Below are 17,467 nucleotides of genomic sequence, written 5' to 3'. Positions count from 1 at the left end.
TCTTTTCACTAAAAATGAAGAGGAGTGAGGGGAGGTCACAGGAAGACACTGTGTAAATCTAAAGGATGGAGGTTAAGACGCTTTAAGACCTCTCCTCTTTTTATATGCAGTTATGTGCACTCATTCACTGATCTCGCTTTAATACAGCAAACAAAAATCTAAGTTCTGTTGGAGTAGCAGTGTGGTAAACCATACACACTAGGTTTATAAATCAAACATCCACTATCTAATAAGGCACCCAAACCATCATTTGTTGTAGCTCATGGCATTATTAGTCAAGATATTAATAACTTTTTTGAAAAAAATGGTAACAACACATTTAGAATGGTAAATTATGGATTAATAAATGTCCATGGGTTTCTCAATTTTTAATCATTCAGTCTGCACTTCTGTAGAGGTTAAAAGGTCAAACGGTCCACTGAAGTAGCCTCACTGATGAAATTAGCAAAAACAAAGCCTCACTAAGGGCTTATAACACTTTATAAAGCATTTATAGACCATTAATAAGCCATCCTTTATTACTGATTATAAAGGGCACCATCTCAGACAGTGGAACTGGAAATCTCATTGTACAGCTGATGTTAAATGACTATATCCTGCAGCTGGAACAAGTCCCCTGGCGTATATTAAAGCTGTGTGTGATTAATGCATCCATAGAGGAAACCACGGGACCCCCACCCCCTCTACTACACGCTGTAACAGAACCTAAACAAATGAAAAGCATACATTAAACTGTTGGGTAAAAACCAAAACCAAAAAAAATCCTGCTTAGACCTGATTGCACCTGTTAACCACCCACAGGCACTGTTTTCTGAGGCCGACAGGAAAAGGTCTCGAAATAGCTTTCCCATGAGTCTCTGGTCTAAAATAAAATAAAGGGGCTGGCAGGAGCCGCCCACCGCACTGTTGCGACCCTGTCATGGGAACTGTGCTCAACTGTCTGTGGAGATTTGAGCAGAATAAATGAAACAGCCATCCCAGAGTATCTCTATTTACATCGCTAATGCAAATGCTCATTTATCTTTAGCAAATAATAAACACACAAGAGAACGGATGCTGCTTCCATGTGTGCATACTTGTCTCGTGTGTTTGCCTGTGCCGGTGCTCGCACGCAGGTTCGCCACGTGCTCGTAGAGATTGGCTTGTTGTTGACCTGCCTCTGATGCTCTCAGTGAGAAGAGGAATAATCAAATCGCATTAAAAGAGCGGGAGTGAAGAGCCAATGAGACTTCAAAACAAAAAGGGCCATGCAGGCTAATATCACCAGGGTAAACACACGCACGCTTCAACAAAAACATTTACATTAAACAGCACGCAAAAGACCATTTATTAAAAGAAAACAGTAATGCTTCGCAACTTACAAAGCTGAAGCATCTTTGAGAAGCCAAACAGGCTGAATCCACCAAAGAAAAGTGAGGATTCCTCTGACATGAATCAGTTTTTTTTTTTTTTTTTTTTTGGGGGGGGGGGGGGGGGGCCACAATGAAGCAACATCGGCTTAACTGAAGCACACCAAGCAGCGCCGTTCACCTTTCTCTGCTTCATTCTCAGACTGCACTCTATTTTAGGGACCTCTGATGACTCCGTCTTGGCCACATCTCCCTTTTTCCACTGTAGAAAAAAGTTATTCATAATCCTCCCAATAACTCAGCACTGTTTGTCCAGCGTGATAAAGCAAAGGGGAGCGTTCACAATCTAAATTTGCGTTCTTCAGAAGTGAATGGCTTTGTCGGCCAGAGTAATACAGTTTGCTGCGAGTGCCTCCTCCCGCTGCAGGGAGGCTGTTTACACGGGGACAGCTCAGAGATCCAGAGAGGAGACAACGCTCCCGGCTTCTTCCCCACAAGAAAGGCCTCCGTGGGTGGGCATGCGATTCACCCACTGATGCTTCAAGATCATCCCAAGTCGCACAAGAATAAAACTCTCAGAGGAATTGACAGATTTTGTGCCAAATAGTCCATTTTATGACACGGTCCTCCTCTCAGATGCATTATCTGGACTTTAGGGCCTGTCATGTTTAAGGGGAAAGTTGAAAAATGAATGGAGATTATCCTCAAAACAGCAACAAAACAGAAACAGAAGGTCGCTGACAGAGGGAATCCCCTTTAATCTTGTCTGTGCCATTTCAGGGAACTTTAGGGTGCAGGTCAAGACCAGGGGTTAGGTGGGGCGGCTATTCGGAGGGGTCACGGGACAGGACCTCAGATCCTGTGCTGCTCTCAGCTATCTTGGCTGAAAGTAATGAAAAACACAAGCTGGAGAGATTCCCAGCGTGTATTCCTAGATAATACCAATGAGAGTGCTTTGGCAGGCAGATAACGGAGAAACCATCACAGGTTGGACTTTTAGTGCGATGCACATGTTTTCAGGGCCGACAAACAGTTTATTTGAAGTCTAGAGTGTTACAATGTTCTAATATTGGGCCAAATGAAAGCAATTTCCACTAAAGCGTGGGTGGCCATTGATGGTCTGCACCTGAGAGGCCGGCATGAGACAGCTGATGTCTCTGTTCAGCTTTTAACTGCTGAGGATGAAGTCACAAAAGTAAAAGCAGTCACAGATTATCCAACAGAATATCTGAAAATAATCAAACTGGAGTATCAAAGAAATATGAAACTTTTCTTTAATCTACAGTCAATAACTTAACATTAACACAGTGTCAGTGTGTCAAGCATGACACAGTAAAGGTTTTTGATATGCTCTTTCTGAATCAATAATGCAGCATTAGCATTAGCTGCTAACTCACTGTTAGTGACCAGACGTCTCTGATTTCTGGGGACAGTTCCCGTTTTGGGTAACCTGTCCCCGGTTAAAGCTGTCTCCAAAAATGTCACCGATTTTGACACTGAATGGGGGAAAAATGTACGCGTTATTTTGCGTGAACTGTGTGAAGTGATGTAACGTTAAAATAAGTATGGTTGTTTATCTGAACTGAAGACCTAACATAACATTCTAAAAGTCAGTGAACGTTAACATTATGACACTGTTTTCATATCTGTAATCAGTGAAGCTGTAACATTAACATTAGATTACCAGATGATGTCACTGTATGTGGCTCTGTTTTGGAAGAGGTGGAGGTAGAAGACTGCTTTGGTAGAATGTGATTTTCCTGTAGGCATAGGGACCTGAGAGAAATAATAAATGAATTAATAATAAGACAATGGTTGATAGCTGTGTGTGTGTGTGTTAGGCTAACGGCTGTATTTTGTGTTGGGCTGGCACCAGACAGTGCTGTGTGGGTAACCAATGTAGTTTTAAATGCAGACCATCTGATTAGCTGATGCCCTGAGTCACTGTTTTGTATGTCACTGTTGTTAGTAAAGGAGTAACTTGTTATATTAGATGACCATAAGATGACAATATAATCTCTATGTTGCTCTGCTGTAGATTAGGGAGAAGGCAAGTATAGGAGACTGATAGTAAAGAGTGAAGGAGAGAAGAGGGAAAGAGCAGAACAGTGTGGAAAGACAGAAATAAGGAAAGTAAACAACAGAGTGAAGCTAAGGAGAGAAGAAAGAAGGGTGAAGAAAAGAAAAGCATTAATGGAGATATATAATATATAAGATAATATATATGTGATAATATAACACTGTGTAGACATGCAGGAAACATTCTGCATACAGATAAAGTGTTTTTTTAATTATAAATAAAATATTCTAAATTAAAAATGGATTAAAATCTATAAATGATATGTTAATTAAAAAATAGACTATTTAAAATGTTTTTTTCAGGGCCCCTATCAATCACAGGCCCTCAGAATCGTCCTAACTTTTCACCCCCTAATGGCGCCCCTCACCTTTTGTGTAATAAAAGCTGGTTAAGATACATGAAAAAGTACCCGTTTTTTAATTTCATAATGATAATATTTAATGATTTCTCACTGCCGCATTGATTTTCATTTCAGAAATCTAGTCACCTTATTCTTACTGACTAAAGTGATTCATGTAAAAGGTTCTCTTTTTTTTGAATGAAGGTTAAAGAAAGTGTTCATTCATTTATATCTTTGACTGATAATGTTTTCGGCCTTGTTTTGGCTCTGGGGCTCTGTAGCCATAAGCACTAAAACTCTGCCTGAAAGATTAATTTTTTATCCCCCCCCCGCCACATCCAGAACCAGACAAAAAACACTTTTTGGTTGCATGTTGAGTGGAATCCAAAGCTGTTTGATGATCACCTGCCAGTACAGTGATTCACCTCCTCGCACAGCCTCGCCCTCTGACTAAGCTGAACTTCTGCACGACTTTTTCTTTCAAACGGGGAATTTACGGGCATCAAACCGAAACACTTTGTTCTACACTCTGCCTCCCGTCTCTGTTTTTTCCCACAGCCTAGAGGGCTGTACAAGAAGCCGGGCTCCATCCTACCATCTGAACTTCATTACTTTGCTTGTTTATGACTACTTATCTTGTCTTGTTTCTGACATAATTCATGGGTCACAAAGTCAGGCTTGAACCTGTGATTCACCCAAGATGGCACTGGCACTGAGGGTTGCTCTGTTATCGTGCATGTGCAAAACAACCTTGCATCTGATTTTGGGTTCTGCATTCGCCCCAACTGTTATCTACTTATGGGCTTATAAAATACTCCTCCAACCCAAAATGAACGTAAGCCCCCCAAAAGTGAATACCTGGCCATGAATCCCTAAAGTAAAGGGTGTATACGCTTTCCCATAATAATGCTGAAACTCTCCATTGAGTACTAATGAATGAGGTGTATGAAAAGAATGTTTCTAATGTATGGATATAACTTAGTTTGGAAGTAAAAGGAGTGGTTAAAGCTTCCATATATGGAGCCATACAGACACATTTTATCAAGAAAATACATTGGTAAAGTGTTTTAAATCATCTCTCTGATCCCTCTGACTCATTCCCCCATCATTCCCTCAGACCACGCCGACATAAAGCGCGGCTCACATGGGTATGACTGACAGCAAAGTCCCCTTCATCATAGGTCGAGCAATTCACCCCGAGCAGAGGAATTAAAGAAAGCAAAGATATCACTGGATGATAATCCTCTCTAAGGTTCGGAGATGCTGTGATCTCATGACAGGGCACTGGTTGTTTTTTTCAAAATATGTCGTTCTCACAATCCCGCTGTGCGGCTTGGTGTAAAGCTTTGGGAAGAGCAGCGTGACCTCTGTGCTCACCTTTGACCTTCAGGAAGTTGTAAAAGAAGAGTGATCTGCTGTCGGTAGAAGGCATTAACTGTTCTGAGGTCATGAAACAACACTGGCATGGAATCCAAAGTGCCTTTACGCTGACAACATCAAGGTGCCACAAGATGAGGTAAGATTGGGTGGTCATAGAGGAAGCGTGTGCGTGTGTGTGCGTGTGCGTGTGCGTGTGCGTGTGCGTGTGCGCGTGTGTGTGTGTGTGTGTGTGTGTGTGTGTGTGTGTGTCTCATACGTACTGCTTATCTGTGAGGCATCTTTCCAGGAATATGAATTGGACATTTAAAAAAAAAAAAAAAAAAACTCTAACATAAAATACATGTACAAAAACCAGAGGGATGTTTGAGTGACACTAGTTTGATGTTGCAGGTCTCCTGACACACAAGGCCGTTTGGAAATAAGCCCTACGCTGCCGAGACTTGACAGTAAAAAGGCCCCACGAGCCTCCCTGTGACAGGCTGTAATAAATGTCACAACCATGAACTCTTTCTCATACAGACAAAAGGCACACCATCGAGCAGGTAACACACACAGTAGGCCTGCTAAATTGCTACTGAGAGTCTAAGTAAAACAGCTCCAGCAGATTGATATGTGTTATGGTATTTTGGGAGGGAACTTTTATGGGGTGGAAAAATGTACATTTTCATGAGGGCCTGTAATGTTTAAATATCTGCAGACGAGCCATAAAATCATCATTCTGAGGCATTATGAGTGTCAGGGATTTTTTTTTATATAAACTACCGTATTCCACATGGGACTGTAAAAACTAAGAGCTCTGGTACCTGCAGTACAGTGATCACTGACCATAAATTTCCATTGAGTTCCATTTGAGTTAGGATGTCAATCGGCGTTCTGGAGCTTTCAGCAAGTTCAATTCATTTCTATATTACATATTTAGCTACAGTGTGTGAAGTTCAGTGCACCTCTGCTTTTAATGTTGGCATACATTCAAACTGTCTGGAGGCTCACTGGAGTTGCAGGAGTGCTCAGTGCGTCTCACAGAGGTCGGGCTTTGCTGATGCTCCCACTGTGAGTACAGAACAATACTGGGTGATGCAGGCATTTGCTGATAGCTCTTTAAACCGCCTCTGTTTTTCTCTCATCCCATGTGACTTTAATGCTTTTCTATCCAAAGTTGTTAACATGAAAGTTTTTCTTCAAATTCTTTATTTTTAACAGACTTCAATTTAAACGCGCTGCTCTCAAGCCAGATCTGACTGAACTTCTACTTACTCATTTTAGAAGAAGGTAACATTAACAGAAACTTTTAACTTACTGCTTCTAAAGTATTTTTTTGATGAGGAGCCACGCTGCCGCAAACACCACATGAGACACTAGCTACCGTGCTCTAATATATTCTGACTGGACTGCATGGTTTGCATTAGTGTTATTGGTTCCATGTTGGATTTGTTTTGTCGTTGTGATTCTGTGATCAATGCAAGATTATCCCCAAAACACATTAAAAGCGAGGCTGAGGTTAATGCAGCTTTATAAAAGTAACATATAGAGACTTATTGGAGGTTATTGGGAAGTTTAAAATAAGAGACACAACATCACAGCTAGCCTAGCAGGCCCAGATTGATTCAATCTATCAGCTCCATGTCATACATATGGGATGTATGGGTGCTGTCCATGTATCAGTAATGATTTGGCAACTCATGATGTATTTATTCAGAAACTAAACTTGGTAGTAAACAAGAAAATTATTGCATAAACATTTAAAGGTTTATGTTGACTTCTGAACAAAGAGAACCATCAATCATCAACCATACAGCCAACGGCCAGTCACATCTGTCTCAGACCACTTCCTGCCCCTGGCAGACCATGATGAACAATGCAAAAGCTGTACAAGCCAAATAAACTTCATTTAAAGTGTCCTTAAGTCATTAAAGTAACCTGTCCAGGATTAGGCCTGTCTGATTGGATTCTAATTTTATTAGTAGACTTTCTCAGAGTCTTCACCGAGCCCCATCTGTGACCTCTGCACTCCTCTCTTTAAATCCAACATTTCCATAGATACAAACTGCTGTTGTATAACTGAGGTTTGTGCAGGAAAGCTGATTGAATAGGTAACCTCCACAGTGCTGATGTCATAAATCAGACCAGTCATCATCCATCTTAAAAATGATGTATTGTTGTTCTAAATCAAAGAATTAACAGATGTTCCGACCAAAAATAGCACTGAGAAAAAAAGTAAATAAATCAAGGGGCTGCACTAGTATGGGTTAAAACGATAAGATATGATCCACGAGGTCCAGTTTGAGAAATACATACAGTGCACACACACACAGTATAAGACAGGATTTTACAATTCTTTGTTTTTTTTTTTAAAAAGGTGACAGCAGAAATATGGCTGTTAAATGACATCTATCTACCATAAAAGTGTGCTTGTGTTTGGTTGGCCACGGTGTGTGGCGATATGTTGTACCATGTGCTCACGCCTCAGACAACTTCATCAAAAAGCTTCCCGAACCATGGAAACAGTCTCAGACATGTTTGTCACTTTTCAGTCTCATGGAAACGGTTCCTCTTGTTCCAGCGTGTCTGTATTTGGTTATGTTTTCTCTCAGTCTTTCTAAATGCTGTTATCAAATTTGCAAAGATGTTTTCTTTTCTGTCTTACTTGTTTATTCATATGTGTTTTCTTAGGTTTTAGTGCCTTGAGCTCTCAGGGCCACCATACAAAACACAAATATACTATAAAACAACCTTGTTGTGGCTCCAACTGGCACTAAAATCTTTTTAATAACTCTCATGTGTGACAAACAAATATACTGATGTACGTCCTACCTGTTCACTGACTGTCACTTGGCATTCCCGTCTCAAGCTGCAGCCTGGTGTGCTCCACCTGTTACAGAGAGATACAGTGATAATCATACACTTCCTCTACTTTATTATGTGCACCTGTACAGTCTAATGTATTCCAATACACACAGACTGCCATAAAGTCTTTGATGCTGCCATAATGTTCAGTTTTTGTTGACACTGTCATGGAGGTGTTAATGCAATTAGATGTTATAGGACTGAGGTCATAGTGATGGTGTTGGACTGCCTCCTCTCATGTATGTGTACAAGGGGGACAATAAATCTGACACCTTCCAGTATAATGTGGTCCAGCACAACACCACCTAACTATGACCATTTAAAAAAATGCTGTATAGTCTCAGTCAGCTGCAACGACTTCATCTCCAACCTCATCTTTCATCATCGACATCGCTGTTCTCCGTCAGAAGTGGTGGAGTGAGTGGGATTTGGGAACGGCCTCTGTCTGTTTAGTCTCTGCCTTTTGATTGACAGCGCATCAAAATCGATGAAACACGAGCGCAGAAAGCTCCAAGTATCCCCTCGGATCACGACGCTTGGACGCGTTCTCCTTCTCCCTCTGCCGGGGCAAACAAACTGCCAAGTAAACACGCATGTAATCAAGCAGCCAATAAATACACCAGAATAACACGACAAGAATGTTCACACAGTTAATGTGGATCCCACAGAGCGCCAACAGCTCTGCCAATCCCAGTGCGATCTTAATTGCTAGAGGGCTTTGCAAGCCATCTGATTTTACTATCTTGCACAAGCAAACGCAGAAACACAGAGACTAAAGACACTTGCACACACTCTGCAGTGTGCATGTTCTTTTATGTATCTTGGAAGAATGAACCAGAGGTCAGCAGATATGAATCTTCCAATAAGCCAAGAGACTGAGATGAATTAAGATCTGGTGTTTTTCATCTGCTTTCATATCAAATCACCCTGATTGAATAGAGCAGTAATAACCTGAACTCCATGTTGTATGGTGCTTCATTAAATTGCTGGGTCACTGAAGAAACAAGGCTAGCCTGCGTGGTTTAATAGATCCCGTAAACATAATTCTTTCCCATGTGATAAGAGAACTACAAAACCTTTCCAAGGAAATGACGCTGACATGAAGTCATGCCATTTTTCTCAGCTACTCTAATGACAGCATCGAGGAGTTTGCTCGGAGTAGCAGCCAACAACAACAATAGCAGTAACCTCTCATTTGCATTATCTCTTTAAACTCTACAGAGGACTGAAAGCATCTTCTCAAACCTTCGGGGTGAGAAGGAAATGATTCTTCAGCTTCATCATCAATATTTTTTTTTTTTTTTTTTAAAGTAGTGACATGGACTGATTCTGTTCTTTTTGCATTCTCACACATCCTTTTCCCCTTGAGAGATGGACATAAACAACGAGGCCGCAACCCAGTGGAAGAATTCACAGCTTCGTCCATGTCCAGTCATCCACACCAGTGACCATTCTTGACAGTTTTACTTTGGTCTTTTTCAGCCCTGTTATTTTGATCTGTGTATGCAGGCTGCTTAAGGCGAAGTTACACTGAGAGGATTCAAAACTGGAGAACACAGGACCTCTTGCCACTTAGCTTGTTATTACAGGCACATCGTGTACCCAAACATCACAAGTCTCCCATTACAACGGAACAATCTTATTCTGGTACTTTTGCCCAAGGGATTTAGGGTTCTGTCTCTCATCTGCATATGCTGATGTGTTTTTTTTTTTTTTTGTGGATACAGAAACGTAATCATTCCTTTCCTCCCTTCCTCAGTGTGCTGAGTAAATGTATTGACAATAAACTATTGATCTGTTTCGCAAAGACTTGGATGATAATGATGCACACTTACTGACAATCTAACCTCAGAGGAATTCATGGTGTTTTGTTTTTGGATACTGTTAAGGAAAGAATCTCTGTGCTTTAATTTTCTCTTCCAAATCGACAGATAGGTATGAGGACCGAAGGGGGCAATTTGGACAGATTGTGGCACAATAACAAACTTATTTTGAACAGTAATTCTCAGAAACAAATTTATTTTCCTGGATTCTGTGGATCCACATCAATGTATCCATATAAGCCACGGCCATTTGTGTCTAGATCGATTTCACCATCTGTTGTTTTGCTAGCCCAACGACAAATTTTGAGTAATTATTACCAAATTTGATGGTGAACGTCTCTGGACCAAGTGAGAAAGATATACTCTTTTGTATTTTTGATATTCCATACAGTTTTGCTATAGCTGGCCCTCTTTGCTCAGGCTTATATTACAAAAACTGTCCTATCTCCTGAACGCTTTGTGCATTACAACCACATTTAGTGGGCATAGTATGTTGATATGTCAGTGTGACCATGATAAATTTGGTGTTATTTGACCAATAGGCAGCAACATCATCTAGCTACAAAAGAAGGAGTCTGTGTCTGTCTGTATGACTGTCCTTTTATATCTTTAGAATCGTTCATCTGATAAACTTCACACTTGGCAGGTTTTATTGCTGAAGACCCAAAGGTCTGCAGTGTTGAGTATGAAGTCGAATGTTGCAAGTAGTACATCCAAGGCTAAGCCAATCGACCAATTCCAGACAGACGAGACCCCTGACAACACCCCAAGCGGTTTATACTGTGAGCCAAGCAACTGGCCATGCACCAAGTGAGCACTGAACTCTTGAATATTAAAAAACAGCTAAGATGAGCAAGATCTATACCAGGGGACACTAACAAGTTTTAGGCCTTCAGTCACAATCAGTTGTTTTATAAAAGAGTCTATTTTAGGACTGTATCTGAGGACAGATGTTATTTCCAACTTTAGTAAGTGATGGCTAACATTTGTAGGACCAACACCAATCCGTTGCAAAATGACACAGAGATATGTGATCTATGTTGTACCACGAGACCAGAGCTATCATGAATATGAGATAAACAGTGGGCTGATTCATTTCTGGTTAAATAAAAACACTGCTGTTATTTCAGAAAGATGTCATCTGAGGAATAGCCTAAGACTTCCTGGTATTTGAGTGGATTTGTTCTTGACCATGAAGAAAGTAGTCTGACAAAAACATTGACTCAAGGTCTACTCACTAACTTCTTCCAGCTTAAAATGTGAGCGTGAGGACCTAAATCCAAACAATGAAGTAGAGCAAGTGATTAACTGACTTGGATTAGTAAAGGTTAACAGGCTTACATCTTGAAAGCAGAAGATGCTCAAGCAGCCAAACAGACTGACAAGCAGAACTTCTGGTGCAGGTGAAAGGTATTTATGCATTGAGGCTTAATGAGGGAATGTGGGACAGGTGTGCAGGGTGGAGCAAGATCAGGTGACTTGCAACAGGCAGGAAACTCTGAGGACATCTGGTGGACAGATGGGGACAGACAATGTCGGAAAATTTTCATGAAACTGCAGGGCAGGGGTGTCAAACTCAAATCACCCATTGGGCCATAACTGAAGACTGCGACTACATCAAGGGTGGAGGGGGGACATTAGTGCATAATAGTACGGACACATTATCTCCACAAACAAGGCACACACGTTTACCTCCTATATCGGTTAGCTTGTGTGCCTTGTCAGTAGTAGTAAGTCCCTGTTCTCAAAGTCAACTTTTGGTTTGGACATTTTCTGGGGGGCTTTAATGTTGCTGTGCATTCATCCGCTGACCGCTGATTAGTGTGTCAAACAACCGAAGCAGCAGGGGGAGGGGTGGTGCACAGGTCTTGACCAATGACAGTATCCTGACCTGTGTGGCAGCTGTTGCAGTGCATTGTAGGATTTGTAGTATGAGCGGTGGGAGTGCGATTTACCGGCGGGTCATTAGACATATGAAATTATCTTGGGGCCACTGGCCTTGAGTTTGACATGTCTGCTGTAGGGATTTCTGGAAAAGAGTGGTAGTGAGGCTGAAGAGGTGTCAGCATAGGTGTTTTATTTATTTATTTATTTATTTATTTATTTTTATTTAGACCAAAAAGTTCTGTGGATTAGCTAAGAGGAAATGCCCACTACATACTGTACCTTCAGGTGCTTTTCTGACGTGACTTCTGGATGATATACAATTTCTAAAGTAGTAAGACTTCACTGATCCCCCACAGTGTGTTTAAGGCTACCTTTATGAGCTACATGGCTAACATTTTACACTGGTTTTTCAAAATGGCAGTGCTACATTGGCTCATGTAACCATTCGACACAGACTCATGTTTGGACCATACTGATGACTGTGCTGTCTTAGTTTGCTCAAGGTTCCTCTTGTGCCAGAAGAGTACCTATTTGAAGAAGGAACTAAAAAGTTAGATAAAGGCTAAAGGCATTCCAAGAACTACGATCATTCCCAGTAAGTAAAGAAGGGGAGTTGTCCAACTGTTTTTGGAATGTTTGTGTAGTCTGTGTATATTTATACCGAGCGATAACAATATGTTGGTGCCTGCCATTTATTTTGAACTAAGAGACAAAATTTAAAATTAAGTTAAAAACAAGGCTGGTGTTTTCGTAGGAAAATGTGAAGTGATCACAGTAGCTCACATAAAAAAGGCCCAATGCCTCAGGGCAAAAACAATTCTTCACTGTCATTCTCTTCAATGACACTTTGAGGAAACATATAACTTCCTCATCACGGTTCACAACCAGTGTCACTGAAGTGCTGCTCAATTACCAGTCTTAGTGGCAGGGGAAGTGACCAACCATGAAGGCGACCACAAAAGATCCAGGTAGCATTCAACAGGAAACATCACCTCAGCCAATTACCCATGAGCTCATATGTTGCCAAAACAGCCATTAATCCGAGGGCGAGCGCAGCTCCCAAAGCCCGCAACCAAGGGTGAGAGGACGCACAGGGTGAAAGACAAATGAGGAGCTTTATGATACAGCAAACAGACGAATCGATCATTATTTATCATGGGCTACTGGGGGACTAATTCAGTACACTGATGTGACAAAACAGTGTAGACCTAAAACTACATAATTTGTGCAATATATACTCATAAGGTCTGGTAAAGTATGAAAGAGCAACACATGATTCACAGCCTTGCCACAAGATGGAATTGATTAAATTTACTTTCTATACTTTAAACAGACTTTCCAGAAACCTGCACCACTGTCTGTCTCTGAGCTGTTGTCGTATTAAAACCCAAATAATATAAACCAGTTACAAGAAGACAGCATGACATGTTGCAAACTCTCTAAAGGTATGTGTTACGTGATGAATGATGAAGGCTTATACATATAAAAATGAACAGTGTACACAAGTGAAAACAGACTTCAGGAGACTCATTCCACACTTCAGCCTATAGAGCATTGGAATAATGGCAGAAACACCACTTGTGTCACAAATCTCTCGGGTCTCTGGACAAAGTAATTGCTTGTTTTCTGTTGGATAGTGCTATTTTTAGCTAACAGCATTTTGTTTTGATTCTTTAAACGTACCATCACATTTATTTGTGACAAAATATATTATATGTGCACAAGAGGGTAGAAATTCAGTTGTATATTTACTGTAAAAAGCTAAGTTAGCTAGCTAACAGACACAGCACCAAGATACTATTAGCTTGACAAGTTGTTGCTAATGCACTGCATTAGTTGCATTAATGCAGCGATTTCCTTTGCAAAAAACATTCTTACTTAATAGATCTTCTTCACGGCAGCCATTTTGATAGGAAATAGTAGGTAAACACAGGCATTACCAGTGATACTAATTAAGGTTCCATTCCATTCAGGTCAAACACATGTACATGTTGGTTCACTGGAAAGTGCAATAAACACAGCACTTGTGTTTACCCTACTGTTTCACAAAAAACACAGGTAGACTAAATGACAGTAACGAGGGCTCAGTTACATTAAGTGTTCCGGTAACAGTGACAGTGAACAAGCACAATAAACAGAAGGATCTATGTTCAAATGCCTGCTGTGCAACCATTAAATTGGAGCCGGGTTTTTGGCAAACTTAGTGAACAAGTTCAGGTTTGGTCCACCAACTTCTGACCAAGATGCCACTCACTTGCTGAAACAGCAAACAGCCTTTCACATTACAGTCATTTGATTTTAACAGCAGAACTATGCAGTTATGATATAACGATAATATGAAGCAATTGGAATACTGCAGCATGCTTCGGATTCATGGGAGGTGCACTGTAGTTAAATACCACCAGTCATTCTGTTTTGGTTCAGTGTGTTCCTTTTTAATAGCTGCAGCCGTACAGAAAGGCTGCAAAATATGCAGCAAACTTCTTGTCACAGCAGGAAAAGCACAGGTGTAACTAATAACATTAAGGTTGGCTCTCGAGTATGCCAGGAGGACATGTCAGCGAAACAGCATGCACAAAATCAGCTCCCTGGAACTGACACACCTGAGTGGAATGCAGCCATCAATAATTAATGTTATAAATTGCACCTGGGCTTTCCCTGCTAAGACATGCTAAAATGTCTGCTGTGAAGAAAAACGCCTCAGCTGAGCCTGCTGGAATGTAAGGTAGCCTGGACCTTTGCGTCTCAAATTAGAAACAACATTTTTTCCTTATCCAAATCAAGGTCTAAAAATAGAGGGACTGGTATGCTCTAAGAATCTCCCTGACACAAACTTTTGTTTTTGAGCTAAATCAGATTCATGACCAAATAGCAAAACTAAAGTTTTTATATTATTTTTTTTAGTATAATCAGCAAATGTTAGCATGCTACACGCTGCTGTTGTGAGTATGTTAGCTTATTGATAGCATTTAGCTAAAAGCACTGCTGTATATAAATACTGCCTCAAAGAGTTGCAAGCATGGCTGCATAATGAAAATAACTGCTCTGTGCGCAATGAGAGCTTACTGCACATACTGAACCACTTCCAATAGACCGTTTCCACAAATATTAGCACAAAAACTGATGCTGAATTGAGTTAAAGCGCTCTACAAGAACCTTAAGGGGTACCATATGTAGGCTAGCCGACCAGTCGCACTCACAGACACTTCTTGTCGAAGCATCAACCTTGGTAGCTGTAAAGTCAAAGGTGCCAAAACTGCAGTTCCTCAAACGTCCACTTGAGGCTGGCTCCAGAAGTGAGTCAGTCTCCATAAATCCCCATGTTAAAATGTCCAACTTCACAGCAGAAATAAACATGTTTACAGCCTGGTACAAAAAACAGTTTTGGTCTATTTTTATAGAACTCACCTGTTCAAATGATATTAAGGCTTAAAGTTATGCAGAATGTGTGGCTGCATTGATTCTCAGATAGATACCGTTACAGATGGCTTATTTGAGCAACCAGGCTTGATTCTGCTTGCCTCAGCTCCACCAACGATGTACCTCTTTGCCCATTTTTAGATGAGCAGGATTAAAGGCAGGACTGCCAAGATGGCTACCGTTACAGGTGTACAATACTAAGTCAAAAATTTTTAACAAATCAGCTGACATTGCAATGCTTACTGTCTCTTGACTGCAGGGCTACAAATAGGTCAAATTAATTTAGCGAAAATTCAATCAATAATTATACTCCACTGCAAATCAAAACCTGAGGACCTCCACCTCCAAAGGGTGCATTCATTTCACCAGGTCCTTTATTGCCAGACTCAGCAATAAGTCAATAATCTGCATCTCTCCAGGACAACCAGCCAAACCTCAGCAATTTGGATGTTCTAAACTGTGTGTGCACCGGGCTACGAGCTGCAAAAATCCCTTCTAACATGTCCAAATCATACCATTTGAGTAAGCAAAGTTCAATAGCTTGTTTATGTCAGGCCAGGGTGTCCACCAAACAAACAGCACCATCACACTGTTGGTTTGCCAGAGAGGCAGATAAATGTTTGTTTACTGTGAGCCACTCACTGCTGGGGAATGCAAGCTGTTTAGTGCGAGATGCTGCTAATATTTTGTTTGGTGTGTGTGTGTGTGTGTGTGTGTGTGTGTGTGTGTGTGTGGCCGTGAATACACACACTATGTGATTGGCTGTGCATACATGTGTATACATTGTTACTCAGGCTGAACCATATTTACACCAGACATATGTAAGCACTTGTGGGCCACTGTATGTAAACTCTGTATGAAAACCAATTTAGCATAGTAAATATGAAATGGTGAAATGTTTATGCAAATGTAATTAGCAAACTAATGGGCTTTCACATCAACAAATATTGATTGAGAACATCTGCTTGACGTGTGAGATCATTACATTCTTCAGGAAAGGTTGCATTACAACACCCAAAGTCTAATCAGGCACGGTAAGCAGTGTTCTGCCAAGTCGGAGACAAATAACAAAAGTTATAGAAAATAATAGTCTGTCACTGTCTTTTCATAGAAACTCTAAATCTGATTAGTGAGATCAGTGTCTAAACTCAGGTTCACTCACTATCCAATTAAAACCCATTCTATAAACACTGCATCCTACTGTAAACACGTATATATTTGCTCCATATGTAATAGTCATGAGCGGAGTCCATTTAACTGTGGCCAGATGCTCAGGCACATTCCTATGACGGCAAATTTTAAACACTTTCAATTACAAGTGCAAGCGCATTATAGTGGAAAGCCAATATCATCGTATCGATCTCCTCCCATGTTGAGAAAAAGACAAAGTCACAGCCATTTAATCATTATGCCAAATATGCTTTTAGTCAGTGTCAGAGCGGCCTCACCGTCTGTTTAATTCTAGTCACTGCACATTTTAAAGAAAGAAATATTGTTAGATTAAAAAGATAAATCCATTCGAGGGGATTAAATGCAGTGTAAACACTTCACAACTTAATAGCATCTAGGTGCATGCATCAGTGAAATTATGTGGGGTTATTTGTGTCCCCTGGTCAACTGTGACACCCGTGGATAATAGTGTGTTTAATAATACGGGTCCAAGAGTTTCTACTCTAATGCAACAGAAAAACAGGCAGGTTATGTATGTGAGAAAGTGGAGCATAAATTCAGATTAAGAGTTATAAATTAGGGTTAAGATACGAGTGACAAGGCCCAGTGTGTGACAATTAGGCATTTGTTTACAAGATAAATCAGAAATGCAATATAATATGCATAACTTTAGTACATAATCAACAAGGGAAATAAGATGTTTTCATTATCTTAGATAGGCCTCTCATGTCTAGAGATAGAGATAGGGCCTTTCTGTTTTTTTGGGACTGATGCAGGCACCGTATATTCTCCTACAGGCTAGAAAGGAGAACGTGAGGCGAGGGGTATTTAGTTGGTTCCACCGTACAACCTTTTTGTTATATAAACCTATTTTTTGTGAATAATAAGACCTCGCTGACAAATACATTGCCTTTCCTGTCACTGCTTCACAATCAAGCGCCTTTTAATGGAATGGATGCAAACCACTTCCCAGGTGAAAGCTAGTTAGCATAGCTTGCTAATGTTAGCACTGATTCCCACTAGACATTACTTTTTGTTTGTGGTATTTCTACACCTGTTGAGTGTTTGGCATACATTGTACAAAGGATGGGAGCTGGCCAGCGTTTGTTGAATTTGAATTTGCAAATACAACTATGGCTATGATATGATATGGCCATATGTACATAAGTTCATG

At 40.6% G+C, this 17,467-nt stretch overlaps 1 protein-coding gene across 4 annotated transcripts in view; it reads right to left on the bottom strand.

Annotated features, from left to right (window-relative positions):
* myocd (myocardin) overlaps positions 1 to 17,467 on the bottom strand; it is a 115,079-nt gene that overhangs the window by 90,738 nt on the left and 6,874 nt on the right. For all 4 annotated transcript variants that reach the window (XM_027289345.1, XM_027289346.1, XM_027289347.1 and 1 more), the window contains one exon: positions 7,961 to 8,018. The gene's annotated coding sequence lies outside the window, so the exon portion shown is untranslated. The remainder of the gene's footprint in view (positions 1 to 7,960; positions 8,019 to 17,467) is intronic.

This window comes from Larimichthys crocea, chromosome XVI (assembly GCF_000972845.2).
Source record: "Larimichthys crocea isolate SSNF chromosome XVI, L_crocea_2.0, whole genome shotgun sequence".
Lineage (NCBI taxonomy): Eukaryota > Metazoa > Chordata > Actinopteri > Sciaenidae > Larimichthys > Larimichthys crocea.
The sequence above is the reverse complement of the archived record's forward strand: the minus strand, read 5'-3'. Positions and strand labels throughout refer to the sequence as shown.